This window comes from Lampris incognitus, chromosome 6 (assembly GCF_029633865.1).
Source record: "Lampris incognitus isolate fLamInc1 chromosome 6, fLamInc1.hap2, whole genome shotgun sequence".
NCBI lineage: Eukaryota > Metazoa > Chordata > Actinopteri > Lampriformes > Lampridae > Lampris > Lampris incognitus.
In genome coordinates this window covers 28,222,285-28,244,084 of record NC_079216.1, presented here as the reverse complement: position 1 = coordinate 28,244,084, position 21,800 = coordinate 28,222,285, and positions in this window count along the sequence as shown.

The window sequence follows — 21,800 nt, the reverse complement described above, 5'->3', positions numbered from 1 at the left end:
CATTTTCTCGACACGAAAAGCACAATGTCATCAAAAACATCCAAAACAACAAAAAAAAAGGATCTATTCAACAAGTCTGCGACACATCCTTAAGAGTTACGTGTTTTCACCCAATTTCAATGTGTAATTTCAACAGTTCTGATCATTGTTTAGCTTGTTGGTAGCTTGGTCAAAATGCCAGACACAGTGAATCGTTTTTATTGCTTTAAACGCATTTTCTCCTCAAGAGAAACATGATTTCATTAAAAACATTATAGTTTAAAAATACCTGATGTACATGTCTGCAAACACTCAAGAGTCTTAAAAGAGGTTTTTCACCCATGTGTTTTTTGTTGAGACACCTTCTATTTCAAGGTTCTGTGCGTTTTCAGACACGTACAATATGTATTTTTGCCGTTTCTGATGAAATCCCTCCTTTTAAACGCAGTTTCTCACGGAAAATGTGTTTCTCGCCATGGCAAAATTACTTTTTAAAAAAGCGCATGTTCAGGTCGAGAAAATGTGTTTTAAACAATAAAAACGACTCCCGGCCTTATTAGTTCACATTTTTTACATTTGGTAACCTAGTCCATATGCGTAAATTACTACATCGTTTTATCGCGTTAAACGCATTTTCTCGACACGAAAAGCACAATGTCATCAAAAACATCCAAAACAAAAAAAAAAGGATCTATTCAACAAGTCTGCGACACATCCTTAAGAGTTACGTGTTTTCACCCAATTTCAATGTGTAATTTCACCAGTTCTGATCATTGTTTAGCTTGTTGGTAGCTTGGTAAAAATGCCAGACACAGTGAATCGTTTTTATTGCTTTAAACGCATTTTCTCCTCAAGAGAAACATGATTTCATTAAAAACATTATAGTTTAAAAATACCTGATGTACATGTCTGCAAACACTCAGAGTCTTAAAAGAGGTTTTTCACCCATGTGCTTTTTGGTGAGACACCTTCTATTTCAAGGTTCTGTGCGTTTTCAGACACGTACAATATGTATTTTTGGCGTTTCTGATGAAATCCCTCCTTTTAAATGCAGTTTCTCACAGGAAATGAGTTTCTCGCCATGGCAAAATTACTTTTTAAAAAAACGCATGTTCAGGTCGAGAAAATGTGTTTTAAACAATAAAAACGACTCCCGGCCTTATTAGTTCACATTTTTTACATTTGGTAACCTAGTCGATATGCGTAAATTACTACATCGTTTTATCACGTTAAACGCATTTTCTCGACAAGAAAAGCACAATTTCATCAAAAACATCCAAAACAACAAAAAAAGGATCTATTCAACAAAGTCTGCTACACATCCTTTAGAGTTACGTGTTTTCACCCAATTTCAATGTGTAATTTCACCAGTTCTGATCATTGTTTAGCTTGTTGGTAGCTTGGTCAAAATGCCAGACACAGTGAATCGTTTTTATTGCTTTAAACGCATTTTCTCCTCAAGAGAAACATGATTTCATTAAAAACATTATAGTTTAAAAATACCTGATGTACATGTCTGCAAACACTCAGAGTCTTAAAAGAGGTTTTTCACCCATGTGTTTTTTGGTGAGACACCTTCTATTTCAAGGTTCTGTGCGTTTTCAGACACGTACAATATGTATTTTTGGCGTTTCTGATGAAATCCCTCCTTTTAAATGCAGTTTCTCACAGGAAATGAGTTTCTCGCCATGGCAAAATTACTTTTTAAAAAAACGCATGTTCAGGTCGAGAAAATGTTTTAAACAATAAAAACGACTCCCGGCCTTATTAGTTCACATTTTTTACATTTGGTAACCTAGTCCATATGCGTAAATTACTACATCGTTTTATCGCGTTAAACGCATTTTCTCGACAAGAAAAGCACAATGTCATCAAAAACATCCAAAACAACAAAAAAAAAGGATCTATTCAACAAGTCTGCGACACATCCTTAAGAGTTACGTGTTTTCACCCAATTTCAATGTGTAATTTCAACAGTTCTGATCATTGTTTAGCTTGTTGGTAGCTTGGTCAAAATGCCAGACACAGTGAATCGTTTTTATTGCTTTAAACGCATTTTCTCCTCAAGAGAAACATGATTTCATTAAAAACATTATAGTTTAAAAATACCTGATGTACATGTCTGCAAACACTCAAGAGTCTTAAAAGAGGTTTTTCACCCATGTGTTTTTTGTTGAGACACCTTCTATTTCAAGGTTCTGTGCGTTTTCAGACACGTACAATATGTATTTTTGCCGTTTCTGATGAAATCCCTCCTTTTAAACGCAGTTTCTCACGGAAAATGTGTTTCTCGCCATGGCAAAATTACTTTTTAAAAAAGCGCATGTTCAGGTCGAGAAAATGTGTTTTAAACAATAAAAACGACTCCCGGCCTTATTAGTTCACATTTTTTACATTTGGTAACCTAGTCCATATGCGTAAATTACTACATCGTTTTATCGCGTTAAACGCATTTTCTCGACACGAAAAGCACAATGTCATCAAAAACATCCAAAACAAAAAAAAAAAAGGATCTATTCAACAAGTCTGCGACACATCCTTAAGAGTTACGTGTTTTCACCCAATTTCAATGTGTAATTTCACCAGTTCTGATCATTGTTTAGCTTGTTGGTAGCTTGGTAAAAATGCCAGACACAGTGAATCGTTTTTATTGCTTTAAACGCATTTTCTCCTCAAGAGAAACATGATTTCATTAAAAACATTATAGTTTAAAAATACCTGATGTACATGTCTGCAAACACTCAGAGTCTTAAAAGAGGTTTTTCACCCATGTGCTTTTTGGTGAGACACCTTCTATTTCAAGGTTCTGTGCGTTTTCAGACACGTACAATATGTATTTTTGGCGTTTCTGATGAAATCCCTCCTTTTAAATGCAGTTTCTCACAGGAAATGAGTTTCTCGCCATGGCAAAATTACTTTTTAAAAAAACGCATGTTCAGGTCGAGAAAATGTGTTTTAAACAATAAAAACGACTCCCGGCCTTATTAGTTCACATTTTTTACATTTGGTAACCTAGTCGATATGCGTAAATTACTACATCGTTTTATCACGTTAAACGCATTTTCTCGACAAGAAAAGCACAATTTCATCAAAAACATCCAAAACAACAAAAAAAGGATCTATTCAACAAAGTCTGCTACACATCCTTTAGAGTTACGTGTTTTCACCCAATTTCAATGTGTAATTTCACCAGTTCTGATCATTGTTTAGCTTGTTGGTAGCTTGGTCAAAATGCCAGACACAGTGAATCGTTTTTATTGCTTTAAACGCATTTTCTCCTCAAGAGAAACATGATTTCATTAAAAACATTATAGTTTAAAAATACCTGATGTACATGTCTGCAAACACTCAGAGTCTTAAAAGAGGTTTTTCACCCATGTGTTTTTTGGTGAGACACCTTCTATTTCAAGGTTCTGTGCGTTTTCAGACACGTACAATATGTATTTTTGGCGTTTCTGATGAAATCCCTCCTTTTAAATGCAGTTTCTCACAGGAAATGAGTTTCTCGCCATGGCAAAATTACTTTTTAAAAAAACGCATGTTCAGGTCGAGAAAATGTTTTAAACAATAAAAACGACTCCCGGCCTTATTAGTTCACATTTTTTACATTTGGTAACCTAGTCCATATGCGTAAATTACTACATCGTTTTATCGCGTTAAACGCATTTTCTCGACAAGAAAAGCACAATGTCATCAAAAACATCCAAAACAACAAAAAAAAAGGATCTATTCAACAAGTCTGCGACACATCCTTAAGAGTTACGTGTTTTCACCCAATTTCAATGTGTAATTTCAACAGTTCTGATCATTGTTTAGCTTGTTGGTAGCTTGGTCAAAATGCCAGACACAGTGAATCGTTTTTATTGCTTTAAACGCATTTTCTCCTCAAGAGAAACATGATTTCATTAAAAACATTATAGTTTAAAAATACCTGATGTACATGTCTGCAAACACTCAAGAGTCTTAAAAGAGGTTTTTCACCCATGTGTTTTTTGTTGAGACACCTTCTATTTCAAGGTTCTGTGCGTTTTCAGACACGTACAATATGTATTTTTGCCGTTTCTGATGAAATCCCTCCTTTTAAACGCAGTTTCTCACGGAAAATGTGTTTCTCGCCATGGCAAAATTACTTTTTAAAAAAGCGCATGTTCAGGTCGAGAAAATGTGTTTTAAACAATAAAAACGACTCCCGGCCTTATTAGTTCACATTTTTTACATTTGGTAACCTAGTCCATATGCGTAAATTACTACATCGTTTTATCGCGTTAAACGCATTTTCTCGACACGAAAAGCACAATGTCATCAAAAACATCCAAAACAAAAAAAAAAAAGGATCTATTCAACAAGTCTGCGACACATCCTTAAGAGTTACGTGTTTTCACCCAATTTCAATGTGTAATTTCACCAGTTCTGATCATTGTTTAGCTTGTTGGTAGCTTGGTAAAAATGCCAGACACAGTGAATCGTTTTTATTGCTTTAAACGCATTTTCTCCTCAAGAGAAACATGATTTCATTAAAAACATTATAGTTTAAAAATACCTGATGTACATGTCTGCAAACACTCAGAGTCTTAAAAGAGGTTTTTCACCCATGTGCTTTTTGGTGAGACACCTTCTATTTCAAGGTTCTGTGCGTTTTCAGACACGTACAATATGTATTTTTGGCGTTTCTGATGAAATCCCTCCTTTTAAATGCAGTTTCTCACAGGAAATGAGTTTCTCGCCATGGCAAAATTACTTTTTAAAAAAACGCATGTTCAGGTCGAGAAAATGTTTTAAACAATAAAAACGACTCCCGGCCTTATTAGTTCACATTTTTTACATTTGGTAACCTAGTCGATATGCGTAAATTACTACATCGTTTTATCGCGTTAAACGCATTTTCTCGACACGAAAAGCACAATGTCATCAAAAACATCCAAAACAACAAAAAAAAAGGATCTATTCAACAAGTCTGCGACACATCCTTAAGAGTTACGTGTTTTCACCCAATTTCAATGTGTGATTTCAACAGTTCTGATCATTGTTTAGCTTGTTGGTAGCTTGGTCAAAATGCCAGACACAGTGAATCGTTTTTATTGCTTTAAACGCATTTTCTCCTCAAGAGAAACATGATTTCATTAAAAAATTTATAGTTTAAAAATACCTGATGTACATGTCTGCAAACACTCAAGAGTCTTAAAAGAGGTTTTTCACCCATGTGTTTTTTGTTGAGACACCTTCTATTTCAAGGTTCTGTGCGTTTTCAGACACGTACAATGTGTATTTTTGCCGTTTCTGATGAAATCCCTCCTTTTAAACGCAGTTTCTCACGGAAAATGTGTTTCTCGCCATGGCAAAATTACTTTTTAAAAAAACGCATGTTCAGGTCGAGAAAATGTGTTTTAAACAATAAAAACGACTCCCGGCCTTATTAGTTCACATTTTTTACATTTGGTAACCTAGTCGATATGCGTAAATTACTACATCGTTTTATCACGTTAAACGCATTTTCTCGACAAGAAAAGCACAATTTCATCAAAAACATCCAAAACAACAAAAAAAGGATCTATTCAACAAAGTCTGCTACACATCCTTTAGAGTTACGTGTTTTCACCCAATTTCAATGTGTAATTTCAACAGTTCTGATCATTGTTTAGCTTGTTGGTAGCTTGGTCAAAATGCCAGACACAGTGAATCGTTTTTATTGCTTTAAACGCATTTTCTCCTCAAGAGAAACATGATTTCATTAAAAACATTATAGTTTAAAAATACCTGATGTACATGTCTGCAAACACTCAAGAGTCTTAAAAGAGGTTTTTCACCCATGTGTTTTTTGTTGAGACACCTTCTATTTCAAGGTTCTGTGCGTTTTCAGACACGTACAATGTGTATTTTTGCCGTTTCTGATGAAATCCCTCCTTTTAAACGCAGTTTCTCACGGAAAATGTGTTTCTCGCTATGGCAAAATTACTTTTTAAAAAAGCGCATGTTCAGGTGGAGAAAATGTGTTTTAAACAATAAAAACGACTCCCGGCCTTATTAGTTCACATTTTTTACATTTGGTAACCTAGTCGATATGCGTAAATTACTACATCGTTTTATCACGTTAAACGCATTTTCTCGACAAGAAAAGCACAATGTCATCAAAAACATCCAAAACAAAAAAAAAAAAAGGATCTATTCAACAAGTCTGCGACACATCCTTAAGAGTTACGTGTTTTCACCCAATTTCAATGTGTAATTTCAACAGTTCTGATCATTGTTTAGCTTGTTGGTAGCTTGGTCAAAATGCCAGACACAGTGAATCGTTTTTATTGCTTTAAACGCATTTTCTCCTCAAGAGAAACATGATTTCATTAAAAACATTATAGTTTAAAAATACCTGATGTACATGTCTGCAAACACTCAAGAGTCTTAAAAGAGGTTTTTCACCCATGTGTTTTTTGTTGAGACACCTTCTATTTCAAGGTTCTGTGCGTTTTCAGACACGTACAATATGTATTTTTGCCGTTTCTGATGAAATCCCTCCTTTTAAACGCAGTTTCTCACGGAAAATGTGTTTCTCGCCATGGCAAAATTACTTTTTAAAAAAGCGCATGTTCAGGTCGAGAAAATGTGTTTTAAACAATAAAAACGACTCCCGGCCTTATTAGTTCACATTTTTTACATTTGGTAACCTAGTCCATATGCGTAAATTACTACATCGTTTTATCGCGTTAAACGCATTTTCTCGACACGAAAAGCACAATGTCATCAAAAACATCCAAAACAAAAAAAAAAAAGGATCTATTCAACAAGTCTGCGACACATCCTTAAGAGTTACGTGTTTTCACCCAATTTCAATGTGTAATTTCACCAGTTCTGATCATTGTTTAGCTTGTTGGTAGCTTGGTAAAAATGCCAGACACAGTGAATCGTTTTTATTGCTTTAAACGCATTTTCTCCTCAAGAGAAACATGATTTCATTAAAAACATTATAGTTTAAAAATACCTGATGTACATGTCTGCAAACACTCAGAGTCTTAAAAGAGGTTTTTCACCCATGTGCTTTTTGGTGAGACACCTTCTATTTCAAGGTTCTGTGCGTTTTCAGACACGTACAATATGTATTTTTGGCGTTTCTGATGAAATCCCTCCTTTTAAATGCAGTTTCTCACAGGAAATGAGTTTCTCGCCATGGCAAAATTACTTTTTAAAAAAACGCATGTTCAGGTCGAGAAAATGTTTTAAACAATAAAAACGACTCCCGGCCTTATTAGTTCACATTTTTTACATTTGGTAACCTAGTCCATATGCGTAAATTACTACATCGTTTTATCGCGTTAAACGCATTTTCTCGACACGAAAGGCACAATGTCATCAAAAACATCCAAAACAACAAAAAAAAAGGATCTATTCAACAAGTCTGCGACACATCCTTAAGAGTTACGTGTTTTCACCCAATTTCAATGTGTAATTTCAACAGTTCTGATCATTGTTTAGCTTGTTGGTAGCTTGGTCAAAATGCCAGACACAGTGAATCGTTTTTATTGCTTTAAACGCATTTTCTCCTCAAGAGAAACATGATTTCATTAAAAAATTTATAGTTTAAAAATACCTGATGTACATGTCTGCAAACACTCAAGAGTCTTAAAAGAGGTTTTTCACCCATGTGTTTTTTGTTGAGACACCTTCTATTTCAAGGTTCTGTGCGTTTTCAGACACGTACAATGTGTATTTTTGCCGTTTCTGATGAAATCCCTCCTTTTAAACGCAGTTTCTCACGGAAAATGTGTTTCTCGCCATGGCAAAATTACTTTTTAAAAAAACGCATGTTCAGGTCGAGAAAATGTGTTTTAAACAATAAAAACGACTCCCGGCCTTATTAGTTCACATTTTTTACATTTGGTAACCTAGTCGATATGCGTAAATTACTACATCGTTTTATCACGTTAAACGCATTTTCTCGACAAGAAAAGCACAATTTCATCAAAAACATCCAAAACAACAAAAAAAGGATCTATTCAACAAAGTCTGCTACACATCCTTTAGAGTTACGTGTTTTCACCCAATTTCAATGTGTAATTTCAACAGTTCTGATCATTGTTTAGCTTGTTGGTAGCTTGGTCAAAATGCCAGACACAGTGAATCGTTTTTATTGCTTTAAACGCATTTTCTCCTCAAGAGAAACATGATTTCATTAAAAACATTATAGTTTAAAAATACCTGATGTACATGTCTGCAAACACTCAAGAGTCTTAAAAGAGGTTTTTCACCCATGTGTTTTTTGTTGAGACACCTTCTATTTCAAGGTTCTGTGCGTTTTCAGACACGTACAATGTGTATTTTTGCCGTTTCTGATGAAATCCCTCCTTTTAAACGCAGTTTCTCACGGAAAATGTGTTTCTCGCTATGGCAAAATTACTTTTTAAAAAAGCGCATGTTCAGGTCGAGAAAATGTGTTTTAAACAATAAAAACGACTCCCGGCCTTATTAGTTCACATTTTTTACATTTGGTAACCTAGTCGATATGCGTAAATTACTACATCGTTTTATCACGTTAAACGCATTTTCTCGACAAGAAAAGCACAATGTCATCAAAAACATCCAAAACAACAAAAAAAAAGGATCTATTCAACAAGTCTGCGACACATCCTTAAGAGTTACGTGTTTTCACCCAATTTCAATGTGTAATTTCAACAGTTCTGATCATTGTTTAGCTTGTTGGTAGCTTGGTCAAAATGCCAGACACAGTGAATCGTTTTTATTGCTTTAAACGCATTTTCTCCTCAAGAGAAACATGATTTCATTAAAAACATTATAGTTTAAAAATACCTGATGTACATGTCTGCAAACACTCAAGAGTCTTAAAAGAGGTTTTTCACCCATGTGTTTTTTGTTGAGACACCTTCTATTTCAAGGTTCTGTGCGTTTTCAGACACGTACAATATGTATTTTTGCCGTTTCTGATGAAATCCCTCCTTTTAAACGCAGTTTCTCACGGAAAATGTGTTTCTCGCCATGGCAAAATTACTTTTTAAAAAAGCGCATGTTCAGGTCGAGAAAATGTGTTTTAAACAATAAAAACGACTCCCGGCCTTATTAGTTCACATTTTTTACATTTGGTAACCTAGTCCATATGCGTAAATTACTACATCGTTTTATCGCGTTAAACGCATTTTCTCGACACGAAAAGCACAATGTCATCAAAAACATCCAAAACAAAAAAAAAAAAGGATCTATTCAACAAGTCTGCGACACATCCTTAAGAGTTACGTGTTTTCACCCAATTTCAATGTGTAATTTCACCAGTTCTGATCATTGTTTAGCTTGTTGGTAGCTTGGTAAAAATGCCAGACACAGTGAATCGTTTTTATTGCTTTAAACGCATTTTCTCCTCAAGAGAAACATGATTTCATTAAAAACATTATAGTTTAAAAATACCTGATGTACATGTCTGCAAACACTCAGAGTCTTAAAAGAGGTTTTTCACCCATGTGCTTTTTGGTGAGACACCTTCTATTTCAAGGTTCTGTGCGTTTTCAGACACGTACAATATGTATTTTTGGCGTTTCTGATGAAATCCCTCCTTTTAAATGCAGTTTCTCACAGGAAATGAGTTTCTCGCCATGGCAAAATTACTTTTTAAAAAAACGCATGTTCAGGTCGAGAAAATGTTTTAAACAATAAAAACGACTCCCGGCCTTATTAGTTCACATTTTTTACATTTGGTAACCTAGTCCATATGCGTAAATTACTACATCGTTTTATCGCGTTAAACGCATTTTCTCGACACGAAAAGCACAATGTCATCAAAAACATCCAAAACAACAAAAAAAAAGGATCTATTCAACAAGTCTGCGACACATCCTTAAGAGTTACGTGTTTTCACCCAATTTCAATGTGTAATTTCAACAGTTCTGATCATTGTTTAGCTTGTTGGTAGCTTGGTCAAAATGCCAGACACAGTGAATCGTTTTTATTGCTTTAAACGCATTTTCTCCTCAAGAGAAACATGATTTCATTAAAAAATTTATAGTTTAAAAATACCTGATGTACACTACCGTTCAAAAGTTTGGGATCACCCAAACAATTTCGTGTTTTCCATGAAAAGTCACACTTATTCACCACCATATGTTGTGAAATGAATAGAAAATAGAGTCAAGACATTGACAAGGTTAGAAATAATGATTTGTATTTGAAATAAGATTTTTTTTACATCAAACTTTGCTTTCGTCAAAGAATCCTCCATTTGCAGCAATTACAGCATTGCAGACCTTTGGCATTCTAGCTGTTAATTTGTTGAGGTAATCTGGAGAAATTGCACCCCACGCTTCCAGAAGCAGCTCCCACAAGTTGGATTGGTTGGATGGGCACTTCTTTGAGCAGATTGAGTTTCTGGAGCATCACATTTGTGGGGTCAATTAAACGCTCAAAATGGCCAGAAAAAGAGAACTTTCATCTGAAACTCGACAGTCTATTCTTGTTCTTAGAAATGAAGGCTATTCCATGCGAGAAATTGCTAAGAAATTGAAGATTTCCTACACCGGTGTGTACTACTCCCTTCAGAGGACAGCACAAACAGGCTCTAACAGGTACTATTTAATGAAGATGCCAGTTGGGGACCTGTGAGGCGTCTGTTTCTCAAACTAGAGACTCTAATGTACTTATCTTCTTGCTCAGTTGTGCAACGCGGCCTCCCACTTCTTTTTCTACTCTGGTTAGAGCCTGTTTGTGCTGTCCTCTGAAGGGAGTAGTACACACCGGTGTAGGAAATCTTCAATTTCTTAGCAATTTCTCGCATGGAATAGCCTTCATTTCTAAGAACAAGAATAGACTGTCGAGTTTCAGATGAAAGTTCTCTTTTTCTGGCCATTTTGAGCGTTTAATTGACCCCACAAATGTGATGCTCCAGAAACTCAATCTGCTCAAAGAAGTGCCCATCCAACCAATCCAACTTGTGGGAGCTGCTTCTGGAAGCGTGGGGTGCAATTTCTCCAGATTACCTCAACAAATTAACAGCTAGAATGCCAAAGGTCTGCAATGCTGTAATTGCTGCAAATGGAGGATTCTTTGACGAAAGCAAAGTTTGATGTAAAAAAAATCTTATTTCAAATACAAATCATTATTTCTAACCTTGTCAATGTCTTGACTCTATTTTCTATTCATTTCACAACATATGGTGGTGAATAAGTGTGACTTTTCATGGAAAACACGAAATTGTTTGGGTGATCCCAAACTTTTGAACGGTAGTGTACATGTCTGCAAACACTCAAGAGTCTTAAAAGAGGTTTTTCACCCATGTGTTTTTTGTTGAGACACCTTCTATTTCAAGGTTCTGTGCGTTTTCAGACACGTACAATGTGTATTTTTGCCGTTTCTGATGAAATCCCTCCTTTTAAACGCAGTTTCTCACGGAAAATGTGTTTCTCGCCATGGCAAAATTACTTTTTAAAAAAACGCATGTTCAGGTCGAGAAAATGTGTTTTAAACAATAAAAACGACTCCCGGCCTTATTAGTTCACATTTTTTACATTTGGTAACCTAGTCGATATGCGTAAATTACTACATCGTTTTATCACGTTAAACGCATTTTCTCGACAAGAAAAGCACAATTTCATCAAAAACATCCAAAACAACAAAAAAAGGATCTATTCAACAAAGTCTGCTACACATCCTTTAGAGTTACGTGTTTTCACCCAATTTCAATGTGTAATTTCAACAGTTCTGATCATTGTTTAGCTTGTTGGTAGCTTGGTCAAAATGCCAGACACAGTGAATCGTTTTTATTGCTTTAAACGCATTTTCTCCTCAAGAGAAACATGATTTCATTAAAAACATTATAGTTTAAAAATACCTGATGTACATGTCTGCAAACACTCAAGAGTCTTAAAAGAGGTTTTTCACCCATGTGTTTTTTGTTGAGACACCTTCTATTTCAAGGTTCTGTGCGTTTTCAGACACGTACAATGTGTATTTTTGCCGTTTCTGATGAAATCCCTCCTTTTAAACGCAGTTTCTCACGGAAAATGTGTTTCTCGCTATGGCAAAATTACTTTTTAAAAAAGCGCATGTTCAGGTCGAGAAAATGTGTTTTAAACAATAAAAACGACTCCCGGCCTTATTAGTTCACATTTTTTACATTTGGTAACCTAGTCGATATGCGTAAATTACTACATCGTTTTATCACGTTAAACGCATTTTCTCGACAAGAAAAGCACAATTTCATCAAAAACATCCAAAACAACAAAAAAAGGATCTATTCAACAAAGTCTGCTACACATCCTTTAGAGTTACGTGTTTTCACCCAATTTCAATGTGTAATTTCACCAGTTCTGATCATTGTTTAGCTTGTTGGTAGCTTGGTCAAAATGCCAGACACAGTGAATCGTTTTTATTGCTTTAAACGCATTTTCTCCTCAAGAGAAACATGATTTCATTAAAAACATTATAGTTTAAAAATACCTGATGTACATGTCTGCAAACACTCAGAGTCTTAAAAGAGGTTTTTCACCCATGTGTTTTTTGTTGAGACACCTTCTATTTCAAGGTTCTGTGCGTTTTCAGACACGTACAATATGTATTTTTGCCGTTTCTGATGAAATCCCTCCTTTTAAACGCAGTTTCTCACGGAAAATGTGTTTCTCGCCATGGCAAAATTACTTTTTAAAAAAGCGCATGTTCAGGTCGAGAAAATGTGTTTTAAACAATAAAAACGACTCCCGGCCTTATTAGTTCACATTTTTTACATTTGGTAACCTAGTCCATATGCGTAAATTACTACATCGTTTTATCGCGTTAAACGCATTTTCTCGACACGAAAAGCACAATGTCATCAAAAACATCCAAAACAACAAAAAAAAAGGATCTATTCAACAAGTCTGCGACACATCCTTAAGAGTTACGTGTTTTCACCCAATTTCAATGTGTAATTTCACCAGTTCTGATCATTGTTTAGCTTGTTGGTAGCTTGGTAAAAATGCCAGACACAGTGAATCGTTTTTATTGCTTTAAACGCATTTTCTCCTCAAGAGAAACATGATTTCATTAAAAACATTATAGTTTAAAAATACCTGATGTACATGTCTGCAAACACTCAGAGTCTTAAAAGAGGTTTTTCACCCATGTGTTTTTTGGTGAGACACCTTCTATTTCAAGGTTCTGTGCGTTTTCAGACACGTACAATATGTATTTTTGGCGTTTCTGATGAAATCCCTCCTTTTAAATGCTGTTTCTCACAGGAAATGAGTTTCTCGCCATGGCAAAATTACTTTTTAAAAAAACGCATGTTCAGGTCGAGAAAATGTTTTAAACAATAAAAACGACTCCCGGCCTTATTAGTTCACATTTTTTACATTTGGTAACCTAGTCCATATGCGTAAATTACTACATCGTTTTATCGCGTTAAACGCATTTTCTCGACACGAAAAGCACAATGTCATCAAAAACATCCAAAACAACAAAAAAAAAGGATCTATTCAACAAGTCTGCGACACATCCTTAAGAGTTACGTGTTTTCACCCAATTTCAATGTGTAATTTCAACAGTTCTGATCATTGTTTAGCTTGTTGGTAGCTTGGTCAAAATGCCAGACACAGTGAATCGTTTTTATTGCTTTAAACGCATTTTCTCCTCAAGAGAAACATGATTTCATTAAAAAATGTATAGTTTAAAAATACCTGATGTACATGTCTGCAAACACTCAAGAGTCTTAAAAGAGGTTTTTCACCCATGTGTTTTTTGTTGAGACACCTTCTATTTCAAGGTTCTGTGCGTTTTCAGACACGTACAATGTGTATTTTTGCCGTTTCTGATGAAATCCCTCCTTTTAAACGCAGTTTCTCACGGAAAATGTGTTTCTCGCCATGGCAAAATTACTTTTTAAAAAAGCGCATGTTCAGGTCGAGAAAATGTGTTTTAAACAATAAAAACGACTCCCGGCCTTATTAGTTCACATTTTTTACATTTGGTAACCTAGTCGATATGCGTAAATTACTACATCGTTTTATCACGTTAAACGCATTTTCTCGACAAGAAAAGCACAATTTCATCAAAAACATCCAAAACAACAAAAAAAGGATCTATTCAACAAAGTCCGCTACACATCCTTTAGAGTTACGTGTTTTCACCCAATTTCAATGTGTAATTTCAACAGTTCTGATCATTGTTTAGCTTGTTGGTAGCTTGGTCAAAATGCCAGACACAGTGAATCGTTTTTATTGCTTTAAACGCATTTTCTCCTCAAGAGAAACATGATTTCATTAAAAACATTATAGTTTAAAAATACCTGATGTACATGTCTGCAAACACTCAAGAGTCTTAAAAGAGGTTTTTCACCCATGTGTTTTTTGTTGAGACACCTTCTATTTCAAGGTTCTGTGCGTTTTCAGACACGTACAATGTGTATTTTTGCCGTTTCTGATGAAATCCCTCCTTTTAAACGCAGTTTCTCACGGAAAATGTGTTTCTCGCCATGGCAAAATTACTTTTTAAAAAAGCGCATGTTCAGGTGGAGAAAATGTGTTTTAAACAATAAAAACGACTCCCGGCCTTATTAGTTCACATTTTTTACATTTGGTAACCTAGTCGATATGCGTAAATTACTACATCGTTTTATCGCGTTAAACGCATTTTCTCGACAAGAAAAGCACAATGTCATCAAAAACATCCAAAACAACAAAAAAAAGGATCTATTCAACAAGTCTGCGACACATCCTTAAGAGTTACGTGTTTTCACCCAATTTCAATGTGTAATTTCACCAGTTCTGATCATTGTTTAGCTTGTTGGTAGCTTGGTCAAAATGCCAGACACAGTTAATCGTTTTTATTGCTTTAAACGCATTTTCTCCTCAAGAGAAACACGATTTCATTAAAAACGTTATACTTTGAAAATACCTGATGTCCATGTCTGCAAACACACAAGAGTCATAAAAGAGGTTTTTCACCCATGTGTTTTTTGGTGAGACACCTTCTATTTCAAGGTTCTGTGCGTTTTCAGACACGTACAATATGTATTTTTGGCGTTTCTGATGAAATCCCTCCTTTTAAATGCAGTTTCTCACAGGAAATGTGTTTCTCGCCATGGCAAAATTACTTTTTAAAAAAACGCATGTTCAGGTCGAGAAAATGTTTTAAACAATAAAAACGACTCCCGGCCTTATTAGTTCACATTTTTTACATTTGGTAACCTAGTCCATATGCGTAAATTACTACATCGTTTTATCGCGTTAAACGCATTTTCTCGACACGAAAAGCACAATGTCATAAAAAACATCCAAAACAACAAAAAAAAAGGATCTATTCAACAAGTCTGCGACACATCCTTAAGAGTTACGTGTTTTCACCCAATTTCAATGTGTAATTTCAACAGTTCTGATCATTGTTTAGCTTGTTGGTAGCTTGGTCAAAATGCCAGACACAGTGAATCGTTTTTATTGCTTTAAACGCATTTTCTCCTCAAGAGAAACATGATTTCATCAAAAACATTATAGTTTAAAAATACCTGATGTACATGTCTGCAAACACTCAAGAGTCTTAAAAGAGGTTTTTCACCCATGTGTTTTTTGTTGAGACACCTTCTATTTCAAGGTTCTGTGCGTTTTCAGACACGTACAATGTGTATTTTTGCCGTTTCTGATGAAATCCCTCCTTTTAAACGCAGTTTCTCACGGAAAATGTGTTTCTCGCCATGGCAAAATTACTTTTTAAAAAAGCGCATGTTCAGGTCGAGAAAATGTGTTTTAAACAATAAAAACGACTCCCGTCCTTATTAGTTCACATTTTTTACATTTGGTAACCTAGTCGATATGCGTAAATTACTACATCGTTTTATCACGTTAAACGCATTTTCTCGACAAGAAAAGCACAATTTCATCAAAAACATCCAAAACAACAAAAAAAGGATCTATTCAACAAAGTCCGCTACACATCCTTTAGAGTTACGTGTTTTCACCCAATTTCAATGTGTAATTTCAACAGTTCTGATCATTGTTTAGCTTGTTGGTAGCTTGGTCAAAATGCCAGACACAGTGAATCGTTTTTATTGCTTTAAACGCATTTTCTCCTCAAGAGAAACATGATTTCATTAAAAACATTATAGTTTAAAAATACCTGATGTACATGTCTGCAAACACTCAAGAGTCTTAAAAGAGGTTTTTCACCCATGTGTTTTTTGTTGAGACACCTTCTATTTCAAGGTTCTGTGCGTTTTCAGACACGTACAATGTGTATTTTTGCCGTTTCTGATGAAATCCCTCCTTTTAAACGCAGTTTCTCACGGAAAATGTGTTTCTCGCCATGGCAAAATTACTTTTTAAAAAAGCGCATGTTCAGGTGGAGAAAATGTGTTTTAAACAATAAAAACGACTCCCGGCCTTATTAGTTCACATTTTTTACATTTGGTAACCTAGTCGATATGCGTAAATTACTACATCGTTTTATCGCGTTAAACGCATTTTCTCGACAAGAAAAGCACAATGTCATCAAAAACATCCAAAACAACAAAAAAAAGGATCTATTCAACAAGTCTGCGACACATCCTTAAGAGTTACGTGTTTTCACCCAATTTCAATGTGTAATTTCACCAGTTCTGATCATTGTTTAGCTTGTTGGTAGCTTGGTCAAAATGCCAGACACAGTTAATCGTTTTTATTGCTTTAAACGCATTTTCTCCTCAAGAGAAACACGATTTCATTAAAAACGTTATACTTTGAAAATACCTGATGTCCATGTCTGCAAACACACAAGAGTCATAAAAGAGGTTTTTCACCCATGTGTTTTTTGGTGAGACACCTTCTATTTCAAGGTTCTGTGCGTTTTCAGACACGTACAATATGTATTTTTGGCGTTTCTGATGAAATCCCTCCTTTTAAACGCAGTTTCTCACGGAAAATGTGTTTCTCGCCATGGCAAAATTACTTTTTAAAAAAACGCATGTTCAGGTCGAGAAAATGTTTTAAACAATAAAAACGACTCCCGGCCTTATTAGTTCACATTTTTTACATTTGGTAACCTAGTCCATATGCGTAAATTACTACATCGTTTTATCGCGTTAAACGCATTTTCTCGACACGAAAAGCACAATGTCATCAAAAACATCCAAAACAAAAAAAAAAAGGATCTATTCAACAAGTCTGCGACACATCCTTAAGAGTTACGTGTTTTCACCCAATTTCAATGTGTAATTTCAACAGTTCTGATCATTGTTTAGCTTGTTGGTAGCTTGGTCAAAATGCCAGACACAGTGAATCGTTTTTATTGCTTTAAACGCATTTTCTCCTCAAGAGAAACATGATTTCATTAAAAACATTATAGTTTAAAAATACCTGATGTACATGTCTGCAAACTCTCAAGAGTCTTAAAAGAGGTTTTTCACCCATGTGTTTTTTGTTGAGACACCTTCTATTTCAAGGTTCTGTGCGTTTTCAGACACGTACAATGTGTATTTTTGCCGTTTCTGATGAAATCCCTCCTTTTAAATGCTGTTTCTCACAGGAAATGAGTTTCTCGCCATGGCAAAATTACTTTTTAAAAAAACGCATGTTCAGGTCGAGAAAATGTTTTAAACAATAAAAACGACTCCCGGCCTTATTAGTTCACATTTTTTACATTTGGTAACCTAGTCCATATGCGTAAATTACTACATCGTTTTATCGCGTTAAACGCATTTTCTCGACACGAAAAGCACAATGTCATCAAAAACATCCAAAACAACAAAAAAAAAGGATCTATTCAACAAGTCTGCGACACATCCTTAAGAGTTACGTGTTTTCACCCAATTTCAATGTGTAATTTCAACAGTTCTGATCATTGTTTAGCTTGTTGGTAGCTTGGTCAAAATGCCAGACACAGTGAATCGTTTTTATTGCTTTAAACGCATTTTCTCCTCAAGAGAAACATGATTTCATTAAAAAATGTATAGTTTAAAAATACCTGATGTACATGTCTGCAAACACTCAAGAGTCTTAAAAGAGGTTTTTCACCCATGTGTTTTTTGTTGAGACACCTTCTATTTCAAGGTTCTGTGCGTTTTCAGACACGTACAATGTGTATTTTTGCCGTTTCTGATGAAATCCCTCCTTTTAAACGCAGTTTCTCACGGAAAATGTGTTTCTCGCCATGGCAAAATTACTTTTTAAAAAAGCGCATGTTCAGGTCGAGAAAATGTGTTTTAAACAATAAAAACGACTCCCGGCCTTATTAGTTCACATTTTTTACATTTGGTAACCTAGTCGATATGCGTAAATTACTACATCGTTTTATCACGTTAAACGCATTTTCTCGACAAGAAAAGCACAATTTCATCAAAAACATCCAAAACAACAAAAAAAGGATCTATTCAACAAAGTCCGCTACACATCCTTTAGAGTTACGTGTTTTCACCCAATTTCAATGTGTAATTTCAACAGTTCTGATCATTGTTTAGCTTGTTGGTAGCTTGGTCAAAATGCCAGACACAGTGAATCGTTTTTATTGCTTTAAACGCATTTTCTCCTCAAGAGAAACATGATTTCATTAAAAACATTATAGTTTAAAAATACCTGATGTACATGTCTGCAAACACTCAAGAGTCTTAAAAGAGGTTTTTCACCCATGTGTTTTTTGTTGAGACACCTTCTATTTCAAGGTTCTGTGCGTTTTCAGACACGTACAATGTGTATTTTTGCCGTTTCTGATGAAATCCCTCCTTTTAAACGCAGTTTCTCACGGAAAATGTGTTTCTCGCCATGGCAAAATTACTTTTTAAAAAAGCGCATGTTCAGGTGGAGAAAATGTGTTTTAAACAATAAAAACGACTCCCGGCCTTATTAGTTCACATTTTTTACATTTGGTAACCTAGTCGATATGCGTAAATTACTACATCGTTTTATCGCGTTAAACGCATTTTCTCGACAAGAAAAGCACAATGTCATCAAAAACATCCAAAACAAAAAAAAAAAGGATCTATTCAACAAGTCTGCGACACATCCTTAAGAGTTACGTGTTTTCACCCAATTTCAATGTGTAATTTCACCAGTTCTGATCATTGTTTAGCTTGTTGGTAGCTTGGTCAAAATGCCAGACACAGTTAATCGTTTTTATTGCTTTAAACGCATTTTCTCCTCAAGAGAAACACGATTTCATTAAAAACGTTATACTTTGAAAATACCTGATGTCCATGTCTGCAAACACACAAGAGTCATAAAAGAGGTTTTTCACCCATGTGTTTTTTGGTGAGACACCTTCTATTTCAAGGTTCTGTGCGTTTTCAGACACGTACAATATGTATTTTTGGCGTTTCTGATGAAATCCCTCCTTTTAAATGCTGTTTCTCACAGGAAATGAGTTTCTCGCCATGGCAAAATTACTTTTTAAAAAAACGCATGTTCAGGTCGAGAAAATGTTTTAAACAATAAAAACGACTCCCGGCCTTATTAGTTCACATTTTTTACATTTGGTAACCTAGTCCATATGCGTAAATTACTACATCGTTTTATCGCGTTAAACGCATTTTCTCGACACGAAAAGCACAATGTCATCAAAAACATCCAAAACAACAAAAAAAAAGGATCTATTCAACAAGTCTGCGACACATCCTTAAGAGTTACGTGTTTTCACCCAATTTCAATGTGTAATTTCAACAGTTCTGATCATTGTTTAGCTTGTTGGTAGCTTGGTCAAAATGCCAGACACAGTGAATCGTTTTTATTGCTTTAAACGCATTTTCTCCTCAAGAGAAACATGATTTCATTAAAAAATGTATAGTTTAAAAATACCTGATGTACATGTCTGCAAACACTCAAGAGTCTTAAAAGAGGTTTTTCACCCATGTGTTTTTTGTTGAGACACCTTCTATTTCAAGGTTCTGTGCGTTTTCAGACACGTACAATGTGTATTTTTGCCGTTTCTGATGAAATCCCTCCTTTTAAACGCAGTTTCTCACGGAAAATGTGTTTCTCGCCATGGCAAAATTACTTTTTAAAAAAGCGCATGTTCAGGTCGAGAAAATGTGTTTTAAACAATAAAAACGACTCCCGGCCTTATTAGTTCACATTTTTTACATTTGGTAACCTAGTCGATATGCGTAAATTACTACATCGTTTTATCACGTTAAACGCATTTTCTCGACAAGAAAAGCACAATTTCATCAAAAACATCCAAAACAACAAAAAAAGGATCTATTCAACAAAGTCCGCTACACATCCTTTAGAGTTACGTGTTTTCACCCAATTTCAATGTGTAATTTCAACAGTTCTGATCATTGTTTAGCTTGTTGGTAGCTTGGTCAAAATGCCAGACACAGTGAATCGTTTTTATTGCTTTAAACGCATTTTCTCCTCAAGAGAAACATGATTTCATTAAAAACATTATAGTTTAAAAATACCTGATGTACATGTCTGCAAACACTCAAGAGTCTTAAAAGAGGTTTTTCACCCATGTGTTTTTTGTTGAGACACCTTCTATTTCAAGGTTCTGTGCGTTTTCAGACACGTACAATGTGTATTTTTGCCGTTTCTGATGAAATCCCTCCTTTTAAACGCAGTTTCTCACGGAAAATGTGTTTCTCGCCATGGCAAAATTACTTTTTAAAAAAGCGCATGTTCAGGTGGAGAAAATGTGTTTTAAACAATAAAAACGACTCCCGGCCTTATTAGTTCACATTTTTTACATTTGGTAACCTAGTCGATATGCGTAAATTACTACATCGTTTTATCGCGTTAAACGCATTTTCTCGACAAGAAAAGCACAATGTCATCAAAAACATCCAAAACAACAAAAAAAAGGATCTATTCAACAAGTCTGCGACACATCCTTAAGAGTTACGTGTTTTCACCCAATTTCAATGTGTAATTTCACCAGTTCTGATCATTGTTTAGCTTGTTGGTAGCTTGGTCAAAATGCCAGACACAGTTAATCGTTTTTATTGCTTTAAACGCATTTTCTCCTCAAGAGAAACACGATTTCATTAAAAACGTTATACTTTGAAAATACCTGATGTCCATGTCTGCAAACACACAAGAGTCATAAAAGAGGTTTTTCACCCATGTGTTTTTTGGTGAGACACCTTCTATTTCAAGGTTCTGTGCGTTTTCAGACACGTACAATATGTATTTTTGGCGTTTCTGATGAAATCCCTCCTTTTAAATGCAGTTTCTCACAGAAAATGTGTTTCTCGCCATGGCAAAATTACTTTTTAAAAAAACGCATGTTCAGGTCGAGAAAATGTTTTAAACAATAAAAACGACTCCCGGCCTTATTAGTTCACATTTTTTACATTTGGTAACCTAGTCCATATGCGTAAATTACTACATCGTTTTATCGCGTTAAACGCATTTTCTCGACACGAAAAGCACAATGTCATAAAAAACATCCAAAACAACAAAAAAAAAAGGATCTATTCAACAAGTCTGCGACACATCCTTAAGAGTTACGTGTTTTCACCCAATTTCAATGTGTAATTTCAACAGTTCTGATCATTGTTTAGCTTGTTGGTAGCTTGGTCAAAATGCCAGACACAGTGAATCGTTTTTATTGCTTTAAACGCATTTTCTCCTCAAGAGAAACATGATTTCATCAAAAACATTATAGTTTAAAAATACCTGATGTACATGTCTGCAAACACTCAAGAGTCTTAAAAGAGGTTTTTCACCCATGTGTTTTTTGTTGAGACACCTTCTATTTCAAGGTTCTGTGCGTTTTCAGACACGTACAATGTGTATTTTTGCCGTTTCTGATGAAATCCCTCCTTTTAAACGCAGTTTCTCACGGAAAATGTGTTTCTCGCCATGGCAAAATTACTTTTTAAAAAAGCGCATGTTCAGGTCGAGAAAATGTGTTTTAAACAATAAAAACGACTCCCGGCCTTATTAGTTCACATTTTT